The 12,483-nt window shown below is 39.7% G+C and overlaps 1 long non-coding RNA gene across 1 annotated transcript in view; it reads right to left on the reverse strand.

Moving 5' to 3' along the window:
- Positions 1-7,381: 7,381 nt before the first annotated feature.
- The window catches only part of LOC149317083 (uncharacterized), a 46,564-nt gene continuing 41,462 nt past the window's right edge, over positions 7,382-12,483 (reverse strand). Inside the window, exons 4-5 of the long non-coding RNA XR_016280573.1 lie at positions 8,919-9,062; positions 7,382-7,510 (exon numbers count right to left, since the gene is read on the reverse strand). This is a non-coding gene — a long non-coding RNA (uncharacterized LOC149317083). The remainder of the gene's footprint in view (positions 7,511-8,918; positions 9,063-12,483) is intronic.

Below are 12,483 nucleotides of genomic sequence, written 5' to 3' on the forward strand. Positions count from 1 at the left end.
CACACGTGCTCCCCACATCTCGTTGCCCCCTGGCTTGGTTCTCCCATGAGGAAAATCAAGTGACGACAAGGAGGAGCAGGGGCGCGTACATGCACTCAGCCTGGCTCCTTGCTATGGCTTGGTTCTCCCTTAGAAAAACCAAGCCACAGAAAGGAGGGGTGGTGGGCCTGCCCCCACCTCTTTGTGGAAGCCCCGCCCCTTCCAGTTCTGAATCTCCACCCCTGACCAGTTGCCTTGCCCCAGCACCGGGTGACCCCATAGTCCAAGATGCCACTGCCACAAAGAACTCTAGTTTGGGTAAGGCCCGCTGCATAGTAATTTGTATGTGAAAAAGCAAATAAATTTCAGCTGCACACTACACATTTAACATAGTTTGCCATTTAACCTGGTGAGTCAAGAGGTGATAATTAAATTTCTTGAATAAATAATAACTAAACCTAAGAGTCACAAAGCCAAACTCAAATTCCTATTGGTGATCCCAACTAGAGTAGCCCTGTTGAATCAATGCAACTCATATAAGTGTTGACATACCATGGATTTACTTTAGTTGGGACTAAAAATTAGATTTAGACCAAGTTAAATCCATTGCCAAGACAGGGTTTGGATATAGCATCCAGCTATATCATAAAAAGTAGCAGCAGAGCTGTAAAGCAATAAATGTTTATTCCCCAAAGGCAATGATATATCTGATAATATTATAAAAATAATAAGAGAAACCAGATTTGGTTTGGCAAAATGAAGGAAAATTGGAACCACACAAGTATAGAGAGCAATCATTGAACATTTCGTATTATGCAAGAATCCTAAACAAGCATGTGACTTTTCATAGGATGTTCTCTTTTTGCAGAAAAATAAGGAAAAATTATCCAGTTTTGAAACGGAGCAGCAACCACACCACACAGTATTTTCTGCTTCGCAGCTTCTACATTTAGAAAAGCATTTTCCCTCATAGTTTTTTAAAAATGGTTTGTTTCATGGAAGGAAAATGAATGTGTCACAACACATTGTTACAAAGATGGTATTTTACAATTAAACTTACATTATTTATTCATGGAGAAAATTAGCTTTGTCACACTCAAAGATCTCCTCTTTATTTTATGCCCATAGAAACAATGAATTCTGCACTGTAGAAAGTTAACAGTTTCTCAGGGGGAAATGCCAAAAAAATAAAGCAAAGCTGCATGGCAATGACACAGTGGACATTCTATATTACAGGCAACATGAAAATACATTAACATTTAAGAAGCAGTTACAGGGCTAAATTTGATATTATTTCTGACTAGAGCAAACCCAGTGATATGAATGTGACCTTCCATTCCTCTCCATGAGAAACTGGATTAGAAGCAATATCAGTACAATGGAAGCATCCTGAAGCATCATTATTCCATTCCATTCAATACTTCGCTTGAAGTGTGTTAGCATACCTGACACACACATACATGCTGTATATGAGGTTTCCATATTTTCACATCTGGTGCCAGGCATGTTCTTAAGAGGTCACAATGACCTTTGGAACAAGAGGAAATTTTCCCATGGGAAGGGCACATAAACCCAAGGACATGTAAAGGACCCAGGTAATACCAAGATAAAGGTTAAATGGATTTGCTGATCACTCCATCCTCCCCCCCCCCCATGCTTTCTGCACCTCTTCTTGTACAGGAGGCAAAGGCAAAGGGAAGTAAGACCACCATACTTCCTATCTACCTGCCATGTGACCACCATACTTCCTACCTACCTGCCATGTTCCCAGCCGACTTCCCTATGCATCTGTTTTGGGATTGTCCTACATCCAATCACTGTTTTATTAATCCAAAATCAGGACCATCTACCAAAATTGCCCCTTTTGTCAATTACATGAGAAAGCACTCAACCCTTCTTAATTCATGTGGGAACATTAAGCACCCCTCAAGGTTAGGATATCATGTATAAATATCAGCCCCAGCTCTAGCCTTGTCTATGCACAGAGAGCTTTTTCCAGTCACTGTGGGGTGAAACGGACTGCTCTTCTGCGGCAGCTTCCTGGTAGCTTGGTAGCATGCCGTTTAGATGATGCTGGCACCATGTAGCCACCAGCCCGCCCACATGGCAGGCAGCTTTGCAGTGCTCTAGCAGCACGGCTTTCTGCTGCTTCTTTATGAGCTGACAAAAAGCTACATCAGGGCTGTGGTGTGTGGTTGCCACAGCCCTGATCCAGCGATCAAAGGGGCACCATCAAGCCGCCCCTCCAGGTCCTGTGTCACCCTCAAACATCATCTGAGTCACACCCTGCTTTCTGTTTCCTCTTCAGGACAGGTACCCTCTGCAACCTTAAGCTTCTGCTATCCAATTTCCAAATCTCTTTTTCAGTTAGCTCTGTATGGTGTTTCTGTTTTTGTTTGAATTGCTATTGTGTGTTTGGGTGCACTTTTCTATATTTCTTAATGAAAACCTTCTTATATTCATCACACTTGGAGCCCTCCCCCAATTAGTACCGGTATACACAGATTAAAATGTTCCTCAGGTTACGCAGCCTCTTGCAGGCCTCCCTGAGCTAAGCCACTCCCATAACATTTAAAGGAGACACTGACACAGTTGGTGGGGATCCTAAGTCCCCCTTACCTTTTTGGGTAACAGGTGACAGCATCACTGTTCAATGGGTCACAGAAATTATATTTAGAGTAGGAAGGAATTCAGTGTCCATTGAGTTAAAAATTCAGTGAATCGCTACGGACAGATCTGGAGACTTAGAGAAGAGAAGTTGCATTTACTGATGATTAATAAATGGAAAGCAAGGGCACAAGTGAATAAATGACCTACTGTTCATGAAAAAGTACTTATTCCTCCTTCACTGAAGATCAGCATTTCCTAATAGACTGTACATACAAGATTGAACTCGCCCTGGTCTGTACCTACTTCCTTTTCTTTACATATACACTTTCCCACCCCTTCTATAGTATTGCCAATTGAGAGGAAAATGGAGATTTGAATAAAGTACCATTTTAAAGAGAAAACTTTAAAAGGTAGCTGGGAAAAACAATAAATTGTTGTCAGGATAATCAGGATTAAAAAAGGGACATCACAGAAATTAATAGCAGATGTTATTATCAGTGACTATAACTGAGTCTGCTTTTCAGACTCCCTATTGTGGGGATCCAGCAACTTTTCTAATGTTTTTTCTTCTTCTTTCTAAGGCCTGGTACAAACGGGCGCTTTGTGGCATGGTGGTGGTGATTTTAGGGTTCAGGAGCACACAGCAACCGCATACTCCTGAACCCTAATACATATGGGTGGCGCCATCTTGACGCAGCGCCGTCCATACGGCACAAGCGTTCATGACATGGCTTGTGCGATATGTGCAAATGGTGTGGAGCACAAAACACATCATCGTGACGCCCCAGGGCACAAATGGCACCTTGGTGGCATTGTGGGAAGGAGCTCCATTTCAGAACTCCTTTTTGCAGTGGATCATTGTCACAGCCTCTGGCCGTCCCTTTCTTCTAATCTGTACCGGGACTAAATCCATAGGGATTCAGCCTGTGTTAGATGGGGTTACATTCCCCTGAAGACACAGGTTTGCTGTCTGGGTGTACTCCTGGACTCAGCTTTGAATGTTTTTTGTATGTTTTTATTTTGTTCTTGTAAATTGTGAGTTAATATGAGTCCTTACATTTGGGGGGGGGGGGGGGGGGGAATACCAATAATTGTAACAGCAGCAACAACAACATACAAATTTGTGCCCATGGGCTACAACTTTCTTTCCTAGCAACTATCTGCAAACTGGCAGAGGATGGCTTATGTGCTGCCATTGATCCAGGATCCCCAGTTTGTCATTTGGTCCATATGACAGACATCAGGTATTCATGGAGAATTTATAATTAAGCCATTGTCAGAGTCTGGTATGGACTGAAATGCTTCATTTATGCCCTATGCCTTTATATGTTTCAACAAAATGTCTGACATCATACTTTGGACAATTTGTGACTCACTGGAAAAGATTATAATACTTGGTAAAGAGGAAGGCATTAGGGAAAAAGGGAAACCATATCATAAGTGGATTGTTTCAGTGGAGGAAGTCACAGCTTTGAGTTTGTAAGACCTGACTAGGGCAGTTGATGACCAGGTATTTTACAGGTCTCTCATTCATAGAGTCACTGTAAGTCAACGTTGATTTGATGGCAACAATTCTAATGTGGGCTGCTTTAACAAACTACATAATATGAACCACTTGTCTCACAACCTATTAAAGTTGTTCTTACTTGTATCATAGCCCATATCTCACAAAGAGGAAGAATACTACATGCCAGAATACTCTGCTGATAACTACTATATAAGGAAGGGGTTTTAAGATAACTTGCACAAAACTGAGCCTGCTTTTGTTCTGCTTTTTGGTCATTAACCAATTTAGCATTTTCTTATAAGAAATTCTCTCCACATTTGCAAGACATTTTCATATAACACCTTCCTTTTCACAGTTCCACTGAACTGAATAGAACCATGCTGCAGTGAATGGAAAGCAGCCTGATTCCAAACATGTAAGTGTTATTTTCTTGTGCAGAAACTCCTGGAATTTCCCAGCAATCATGGTCACAAAGGAAATGTAAGTAAAAAAAAAATTAACTTCTTCAAGCTCTGGGTTCATTCTTGCATTGCATAGCTTACAAAGAACAGATTGTTAAATTACAGTCGGCCCTTGGTATACGTGGGGGATACGTTCCGGACCCCCCACGTATACCAAAATGTGCGTATGCTCAAGTCCCATTTCCCCCTCCTCTTTCCCTCCCTCCCTCATTCCTACCTTCCCTCCCTCCCTCTTTCCCTCCCTGCTTATCTTCTTGTCGCTGCCGCCGCCACCTCCTTATTACCGCTGCTGCCGTGGGAAAGGCCAGGTGGTGGTGGTGGAGGAGGCCAAGAGGCCTCCAGGCTGCCACCCGGCCCTTCTGTGGCAGAGCCGAGGAGGACGAGGCCAATCTTCGTTCTCCTCACTGCCGCCGCCGCCGAAGGGCCGGGTGCAGTCTGGAGGCCTCTTGGCCTCCAACACTACCACTTGGCCTGTCCCATGGCGGAGACGAGGAGGCAGTTGTGGTGAGAAGGTAAGCAGGGAGGGAAAGAGGGAGGGAGGCAGGGAGGGAGGGAAAGAGGAGGGGAGGAGAGGGACCTTTGTTGTCAATGGCGGTGCGCCATTTCATTTCAGAAATATGTTTAATAAAAAGAAAAGAAAGGTTATCCTGCTTACATTATTCAAGTAAAACATGACAGACTATAAAAAGCTGTGAGGCACCAAGCGAATCTGTGATCCTTGTATGCAGTTTGACCCCTTCATTTCAATATTCAATTAATTATATAAATTAATTAATTATAATAATGATAATATTTGTTTCTTTTGATTTACAGCCTTCTTTTCTCCTTATAAAGGACCTAAGGCAGCTTTGAAAGACTGTAAAAATCATGGTACAGTTTTTAAAAACCTATTACAGTCGGCCCTTCTTATACACGGATTTGTTATACACGGATTCAAGCATACACGGTTTGAAAATGTTAAAAAAAAGTATAAATTTCCAATATCAAACCTTGATTTTCCATTTATTATTAGGGACACCATTTTGCTTTGTCATTATATCTAATGGGACTTGAGCATACATGGATTTTGTTATACACGGGGGATCTTGGAACCAAACCCCAGCGTATAACAAGGGTCCACTGTAATACAAAAGTTTATAGAATCATAGAGTTGAAAGAGACCGCAAGGGCCATCCAGTCCAACCCCCTGCCATGCAGGAAATCTAAATCAAAGCATCCCTGACAGATGGCCATCCAGCCTCTGTTTAAAAACCTCTAAGGAAGGAGACTCCGAGGGAGTTTGTTCCACTGTCGAACAGCCCTTACTGTCAGGAAGTAAGAAACAATTGCCTTCTTCTCTTCTTCCTTTGTCTAGTTCCAAAGCTGTCATTCAACTGCAACCCACCATGGATTTTACCCCAAGTGAAATATCCCATTACTACAATAGAAGTATCATAACTGCAAAAGTCTGTTTCAAAAAAAGCTCCCTCCAGGTCCTGGGGGGGGGGGGGGGCAGGCAAAAAGTGGCAAAAATGCTCTGGCACCCTAATTTTTGGAAGACAAAAAAAGGGGAGGCCCTGGGGAGTTCAAAATATGGACTATGGACAACATTTTGCCCATCTCTGTTCTAAGGAAAAGAGTAAGAAGAGAGTGAAATGGTAGAAACCGAGTAGAATTCTGGTTGGTCCTTCTTTGAAACTGGAGAACTGAGATACAGTAATACATAATGGAGATTAATAGCAAGGTGGCCTCCACTTATACTTCAGGCCGTTGACTCCTCTATCTGTTATTAATCCTTAAGCAACGTCTTAAAAGCCAGCATGGTGTGGTGGTTTGAGTGTTGAACTACAACATGAGATCAGGGTTTGATTCCCCACTCAACCATTGGTGACTACTGGGTGAACCTGGGCAAATCACACTCTTTCAGCCTCAAGAGAAGAGAAAGGCAGCCCTCCTCTGAACAAATCTTGCCAAGAAAATCCCATGATGGGTTCAGTTTAGTGTCACCATAAGTCAGAAATGGCTTGAAGGCACACAACAACAACATCAGGTTTTTTTTAAGTGTAATTATGCAAATAATCTCATTCACACATTCTGGTTTTGTTGTTCACACTATTTTTTAAAATCAGAACTGCGGATCTGCAAGTTCTGTTGCTTACACATGTCAGCATTGCAAAAAATGAAGGATTCAGTGATGCAGATGTATTCCAAACATAATCAAGGCATACAGAATTGTATCCCTATTTAACCCGCATTTATTCACATCAGTTATTCACACAGCCAACAATCTAAATCTTTTAGAAAAACTCAGGGGAAAAACCCAAGATCAACCATCTCAGATTAAGTGGGCATTTTGGTAGCCCCCATCAACTTAATTGGATGCATTCGAAATGCATCTGAACAACAAAGATTCAACCCAGATTCTACCAGAATTATTTTCACCATCTGAATAACCCTTCAAAGCTTGAAGTCAGGGTTGCAGTGCCATCTGAATGTGCACAGAGGGCAAACAATAACACAAATCCATCATTTATTGAGGAGGAGAGGAGGGGAGCTTATAATTTGAATGCCTAACACATGAAGATCATACCAGGAAAGCAATGGACAAAAGGAAAGAAAATGCAGTGAAGAGGAGGACTCTGAGCACATATCTATATATACAAAAAAGTGAAGCAAAGAAGAACTCTATTAACAGATAGGGATTTCCTCAATTACACAGTCCCTTATATACTAACATTTGTCGAGTTTTGTGTTGTTCAATAAGGGCTAATTACAATTACAAATGGTTGCATTTATTTATAACATTACAAAAGGGGAAGACTGTAATCTGTGCTGTTCTTAACAATCTTCCTTGTAGTTTTACCAATGCCAATTTGTCTTGTCTTGCTTGCTCATGGGGAGAAGGAAGAAATTTAATCAAATCCTTTCGAGTATTTTTCTTTGCTGTAATTTAGCAGTAAAGCTGGCATGGTGCCTAACCATGTAAAAAAAAAAAGAGGGGAGGAAGAAACATTTAAAATGCTGTAACTATAAAATAACAAGGAAGCTTTTAGCCATATTCATGCAGAGGAGAGTATGAAAATGTTTACTTGTAATGTGGTTAGCATATGAAAAGATTAATCCAATTGGATAATACATTTCAAAGATGTGAAATTGTCTGCCTTGATATATAAATATTTTATGTAAATAAAGCAAGATTTGGAACTCATAACATTTTGATTTTTTTTCCCTATTAAGAAAAACAGCCCCAGCAGTTGACTACACATACTTCTTAGTCTTGATGTCTTCTTACACTGTTAATGAAACTACATTACTACTGTTATTTGTTTACTGTGACTTTCGTTCCAAAGACAGTGGTGCCAGTGGTTCTGTCTGGGAAAGCCACCGAAATACCACCATCACCCGCAAATGGAGGACTTGTCCCCTGACAGAAAGCAGCTGTATTTCTCAGTGGCTTCTGGGAGACCAGCCAAGACTGCTCCTAGCAAACATCGTACTCCCTGCCAATGATAATAGGTAACAGCAACCTACTGGTAGGTTCTCCAGTTGTCCCAAAGACAAGATTCCATTGATAGTTCTCCTGAACAAAACAGCTAGAAATTACTCTTATGTCACATCCAAAATCCTTAGTTCTTTATTTCTTACAAAGAACATCTGTCTTCTTCTTGTGGTTGATAAATAAACTTACCACTTGTGTTGTGTTCAAAGATAAATGAGAAAATAGCCTTGGAAAAATATGTCCCATAATATGTATTCAATCTCCACTCTCCCTTTTCAGATCTGACCCTAAATCCATGGAAACATTTTTGGTGTTAACTGTTGCAAAGGATTCTACATCCAATGTTATTTCATCAAATAAAACTTAAACCTAGCCCTGCTCTTCTCCAAGAATCTATATGTGATGCTTAGTCAGAAAGGATGTAGAATCCGTTGCAACAATACTGCACGATACATTATTCTCCTTTGTACTTCATTTCATAGACTTTGGTGTACTAGAAGAGTTTCAATTTGGAAGCTCTCTCTCTCTCTCTCTCGCTCTCTCTCTCTCTTTAACCAAGGGAGGCTTTCAACACTTCTTGTTTAGTCCAAAAGCACCAAACAGCAGAATTGGTTCCCACCCAAAGCAAACATCATTACGGTACATCAACCCCATAGAGGAGCTGCATGTGAGAAACACGTATGGGAGATACAGGCCACCCATGGGAGGTAATGGTCAGTAATGTCCCTCTCTGAGCAATTGCTCACCAGTGTCTCATGTGATGACTCATGTCACTATATATCTTCTCAGAGAACATTCAAAGCCATTGGCTCCTCCTAGGCATGAAAGCATATTAAAAGGTACTTCTGACTCAGGAAAATTTTGTTTGAGTAATGAGGTTTACCTAAGATTTGGCATGTTTTGTGGTTCTTTTCTTGCTTCTACTATGGTTATCCTGATGGCTTTCTGATATGATTCTTAGTCTCTGCTTCCTTCCAGATCTTCCAGTCTTTTTTTAAAGTTTATTAATACAATTATTAACACAAACCTGACATTTAAGACACACACAAAAAAAAAACCCCAGTCACAAACAATAACCATTTCAACAATCAAATAAACAAATAATAGACAATAATAAACAGATAAATCTTTCTTTCTCTATAATGCTGGTTTTCACCTGTATGCCTTATCTCCTTCAAAATCAATACCGTAATGTTTCTTTACCTCTTAAACAGCCAGTATGCAAAGGGATCTGGTAGCACCTTTGAGACAAACTGAAAGAAAGAAGCTGGGAGCATGAGCTTTCATCGACTTCAGCCTACTTCCTCAGAGTCATTTTTCTATTTTTACAATTTCATATTTCCTTTAGATTTCTTATAGACACTTCCAAGATTTTTTTCCAGTTCATTACAATGATTATGAGATATATATTTGCACTGATTTGATCAACTCATAATGAATGACTTTCACTGAATTCAAATTATTTGTTTATAGGTTTAGCCTCTTCCAGATGTTCCAGTCTTTGTAACTTAATACTGCTTGTGTCCAGTCAAAAGAAAGCTGTTGGGGAGTTAGACCAGTGGTAACTGGTGGCTTCCACATTATGGGAGAGAATCATTTCCAGTTTAATAGAACTAAACCCTAAAGGAACTAAAATGAGTTATGTTGAACACCTTCTTTTAAAATTTGAGCTAGAAGCCAAAGCAGATGCATTGCCTGCCATTAGAACAGACTGTACCCCCAAGTTTTATAAGGTGAAGCCTTCAAATTCAATTGTCATGCTTCCATCCCATGGAATCCTAGGACTGGCCATTTAGGGAGGGGAATTTAAAATTCTCATCCAGAAGACTCCAGTACTTCACTAAACTACAAACCTTTGGTTCCATAGGAGGCAGCCATGGCCGTTTAGATGGAATAATACCATTGCACTATACTTGTGTAGTGTGAATGGCCCTTCCATCTGTGAGTTCCTTAGAGAAAAGCATATATAAGTTAGTCACTAAGTAGCACTGGTAAACCAACAGAATATAGTTTCAAGCAATAATTACAAGTGGAACCTGCAACAAAAATATTGCTGTGTGGATCTGCAGTACTGCTCCATTCCATCCCCTGTCCTCTGTCATAAGAATGTAGATCATCCACAAGAACTGAAACCGAATGGAGGGAGATTCAAGGAAAATAAAAGGATGTACTTCTTCCTTAAGTGCATAGTTAAACTACAGAAGTCACTACTACAAGATGGCCAACTGTTACAGGGAGGATAATAAGGCCATCAGTGGCTACTGGTGATGATGGGCACAGATTATCTCTAGTATTACAGATTACATTATTCCCAGTACTGAGGAATACAGTTGGAAGGATAATATTGCACTCATGTCAGGCTTGTGAGGAATGCTAAAGTAGGTGTTGATCTGATCCAGGAGAGTTCATGTTATGTTTTCATAAACAAAACACCAAAAGCAATTGCTAGAATAAGAATTAAATAAAATATAAATCCATTCTTGATATCCCATTACCATCAACCCATCTGTAATGTCAGTTCTAATTTGATAGATATTGGGGGCGGGGGGCGGAATGAAATCCAGAGTGCTTCAAACATTAAGGAAAAAAGGAAATGAGCCGGCATCCAAATATATACCATTCTTTTATTGTATATTAAAAGCTGAAATAATCTGTAGCAAAATAAATTCTTTTGGATAACCAATGTTTTGCTACAGCAATCATCTCTTCTTATGTTTTTATTATTTTTCGTAACAAACAGGCACCGGTGCTCTCAAAATGCAGTATTCTCAAAACATAACCATTAAGGTAGTTGTTACATATTTAATTTCATGCTTCATTCAGCATAAAGCAGTTGTGGGATTGCCGGGCAGAGTAAATTAAGTAATCGGTTAGATAATTTCCTGCTTAATTGAAAGCAGGTAGTTTCCCACCCCCCCAAAAAGTAATAATTGATTTTACTTCTAATGAAATGTGGATCATTTTGTCTCTCATTCCTGTTACTGAACAAAATACCCCTCATTATCAGCAAGCATCCAGCAAAAAAGGAAATGAGAAATAGGGGGCGGAGGAGCTCTTCAGTATAGTAACAAATGCTGTGGTGAAAGACATAGGATTCTGTATAAAAACCATATTCAAAATCCTGTATCAAAATACCCTGGGATAAAACTGAAATTGGCTAATATCAAAAAGTTTATTGAGGGAAGGAAGATTTGTTAGTGGGTTGGAATATAACCTAGTTTAAATGGAAGGACTTGCAATTCATAATTTAGAGAAATATTATTTGGCATTTCATTTGCTGCAATCTATGAAATTAATTAAATCTAATGGAATAGTTATATGGGCACAAATGGAAAGGGATGACACTCTAGGTATAGCTGATTCCTTCACCTTTCTACCAACTTTCAGGGACAAAATTGAAGCAGCTTGAGAAACCTTTTGCAATTGAGATGCTCAGTCAGGATATAGTTTAATTATGTTAAAATATTTGCCCCACCCCAATTTCCTTTATGTCACTTCTTAATACAACCTAATTTTCAGCAAGGTGATAAATTTAATCAGTTTACTATTTGGGGGGGAAAGTGTACACAGACTCAAAGACTTGATTATAAATGATCGGCCTATATCAAGACAATTAGTAGAAAATTGGAAAAATACACAGCTAATTGGAAGAATAAATTTCAATTCCTTATATTTACCTCTAGGTTATATAGTGATATGAGTCCACCCGTTCCGTACAGCTTTTGAGACATATTTCCATGATAATTCCAATATGCAGAACTCAGGGACTGGTCTCTGAGATTTATAAAACAATTAAATATGAATCTACTAAAAGATCTAAGAGTGCCTGAGAAGCTGAGCTTGGAGAAGAGATCAAAGAAACTAAATGATGCAGAATTTGGAAATCTCTCCCATATAAATTGTTGTCTAGATTACTATTGGAGTAACCATATAAGAGGTTACTATTAAAGTGATACATTATTGATATTTGAACCCCTTAAGATTACACATACTGGTAATAAAAGTTTGTACCTGGGAAATGTTGGAAAGGCTGTTAATAACACGGGCACAATGGAACACATATGTGCCTTTGTTGTCGTATGCTTTTAAGTCCTTTCCGGCTTGAAACATCAAAAGTAAACCTATCATGGTGTTTTCTTGGCAAAATTTGTTCAGTGGGGGGTTTGATTTTGCCTTTCTCTGAGGCTGAGAAAATGTCACTTAGCCAAGGTCATGCAGTGGGTTTCCATGGCTGAGCAGGGATTCAAACCCTGACCTCCAGCATTCAAACCACTACACCATGCTGGCTCTTATATGTATGTCTGCTGGCCTAAAATAATTCCATTTTGGCTGGAGGTTCCTAATTGGATTAACAAAATAACTAGTCAAAATATGTGCTTTTGAATATCTTTAATGATTTTAAAAATTTATGGTAAAACAACTGAAAATGTCCTGTGTAGAGATCATAT

The sequence above is a fragment of the Sceloporus occidentalis genome, unplaced genomic scaffold, assembly GCF_023333645.1.
Source record: "Sceloporus occidentalis isolate IW3139 unplaced genomic scaffold, rSceOcc1.0.p SCAF_3, whole genome shotgun sequence".
Lineage (NCBI taxonomy): Eukaryota > Metazoa > Chordata > Lepidosauria > Squamata > Phrynosomatidae > Sceloporus > Sceloporus occidentalis.